Source organism: Durio zibethinus, unplaced genomic scaffold (genome assembly GCF_047325235.1).
Source record: "Durio zibethinus cultivar Kanyao isolate XHJ-2024 unplaced genomic scaffold, ASM4732523v1 HiC_scaffold_305, whole genome shotgun sequence".
Classification (NCBI taxonomy): domain Eukaryota; kingdom Viridiplantae; phylum Streptophyta; class Magnoliopsida; order Malvales; family Malvaceae; genus Durio; species Durio zibethinus.
This window is the reverse complement of record NW_028322928.1, coordinates 25,001-27,500: the sequence shown is the minus strand read 5'-3', so window position 1 is coordinate 27,500 and position 2,500 is coordinate 25,001.

Below are 2,500 nucleotides of genomic sequence, written 5' to 3'. Positions count from 1 at the left end.
GCCTACAAAATTTGGGGCCAAAAATCCTTATAAAAAATTTTTAAAAAATCCCGAACCGCAAAAAGTTTCGAAAATCGTGAAAAATAGAAAACGAGTCATCTTCCAACGAAACTTCACGTGAAGGCTTAGGGGACCATTGTATGAATTTACAAGCCATAAAAATGGCATTGGCACGGCAGAAATTTGAAGATGTGCCTAAACCCACCAGGGCCCAGCGTGTGCCGATGGTGCTCGAGGCAACAGCCCGCACCAGGGCCCAGCGTGTGCCGATGGTGCTCGAGGCAAGCGCCCGCACCAGGGCCCAGCGTGTGCCGATGGTGGTCGAGGCAACCGCCCGCACCAGGGCCGATAGTGTGCCGATGGTGCTCGAGGCAACCTGTCGCACCAGGGCCCAGCGTGTGCCGATGGTGATCGAGGCAACCTGCCGCACCAGGGCCCAGCGTGTGCCGATGGTGGTCGAGGCAAGTTCCCGCACCAGCGCCCAGCGTGTGCCGATGGTGCTCGAGGCAACCGACCGCACCAGGGCCCAGCGTGTGCCGATGGTGCTCGAGGCAACCTGCCGCACCAGGGCCCAGCGTCTGCCGATGGTGCTCGAGGCAACCTGCCGCACCAGGGCCCAGCGTCTGCCGATGGTGCTCGAGGCAAGCGCCCGCACCAGGGCCCAGCGTGTGCCGATGGTGGTCGAGGCAAGCGCCCGCACCAGGGCCCAGCGTGTGCCGATGGTGGTCGAGGCAACCGCCCGCACCAGGGCCCAGCGTGTGCCGATGGTGCTCGAGGCAACCTGCCGCACCAGGGCCCAGCGTGTGCCGATGGTGCTCGAGGCAACCGACCGCACCAGGGCCGAGCGTGTGCCGATGGTGGTCGAGGCAAGCGCCCGCACCAGGGCCCAGCGTGTGCCGATGGTGGTCGAGGCAACCTGCCGCACCAGGGCCCAGCGTGTGCCGATGGTGCTCGAGGCAACCGACCGCACCAGGGCCGAGCGTGTGCCGATGGTGCTCGAGGCAAGCGCCCGCACCAGGGCCCAGCGTGTGCCGATGGTGGTCGAGGCAACCTGCCGCACCAGCGCCCAGCGTGTGCCGATGGTGCTCGAGGCAACCTGCCGCACCAGGGCCCAGCGTGTGCCGATGGTGGTCGAGGCAAGCGCCCGCACCAGGGCCCAGCGTGTGCCGATGGTGGTCGAGGCAACCGCCCGCACCAGGGCCCAGCGTGTGCCGATGGTGGTCGAGGCAACCTGCCGCACCAGGGCGGAGCGTGTGCCGATGGTGGTCGAGGCAAGCGCCCGCACCAGGGCCCAGCGTGTGCCGATGGTGGTCGAGGCTGCCGATGGTGGTCGAGGCAACCTGCCGCAGCAGGGCCCAGCGTGTGCCGATGGTGCTCGAGGCAACCGACCGCACCAGGGCCGAGCGTGTGCCGATGGTGCTCGAGGCAAGCTGCCGCACCAGGGCCCAGCGTGTGCCGATGGTGGTCGAGGCAACCGCCCGCACCAGGGCCCAGCGTGTGCCGATGGTGATCGAGGCAACCGACCGCACCAGGGCCCAGCGTGTGCCGATGGTGCTCGAGGCAACCTGCCGCACCAGGGCCCAGCGTGTGCCGATGGTCGTCGAGGGAACCTGCCGCACCAGGGCGCAGCGTGTGCCGATGGTGGTCGAGGCAAGCGCCCGCACCAGGGCCCAGCGTGTGCCGATGGTGCTCGAGGCAACCGACCGCACCAGGGCCCAGCGTGTGCCGATGGTGCTCGAGGCAACCTGCCGCACCAGGGCCCAGCGTGTGCCGATGGTGGTCGAGGCAAGCGCCCGCACCAGGGCCCAGCGTGTGCCGATGGTGGTCGAGGCAAGCGGCCGCACCAGGGCCCAGCGTGTGCCGATGGTGGTCGAGGCAAGCGCCCGCACAAGGGCCCAGCGTGTGCCGATGGTGGTCGAGGCAAGCGCCCGCACCAGGGCCCAACGTGTGCCGATGGTGCTGGGGGCAACCGCCCGCACCAGGGCCCAGCGTGTGCCGATGGTGATCGAGGCAACCGCCCGCCCCAGGGCCCAGCGTGTGCCGATGGTGGTCGAGGCAAGCGCCCGCACCAGTGCCCAGCGTGTGCCGATGGTGGTCGAGGCAAGCGCCCGCACCAGGGCCCAGCTTTTGCCGATGGTGATCGAGGCAACCGGCCGCTCCAGGGCCCAGCGTGTGCCGATGGTTATCGGGGCAACCGGCCGCACCAGGGCCCAGGGTCTGCCGATGGTGCTCGAGGCAACCGCCCGCACCAAGGCTCAGCATGTGCCGCTGGTGATCGAGGCAACAACCCACACCAGGGCCCAGCTTGTGCCGATGGCGGTCGAGGCAAGTGCCCGTACGGAAGGGCAGCCTATGCCGATGATGGTCGATGCATGTGCCATCACCATGCGTCATCATGTGCCATTGATGGTCGAGGCCTTGGCCGAAGTTCGATTTTGAGCCACGGTGCCCATGCTTGGCTCCAGCATGTGCTGGTGCCGCATTTTTTTCACTCGGGACA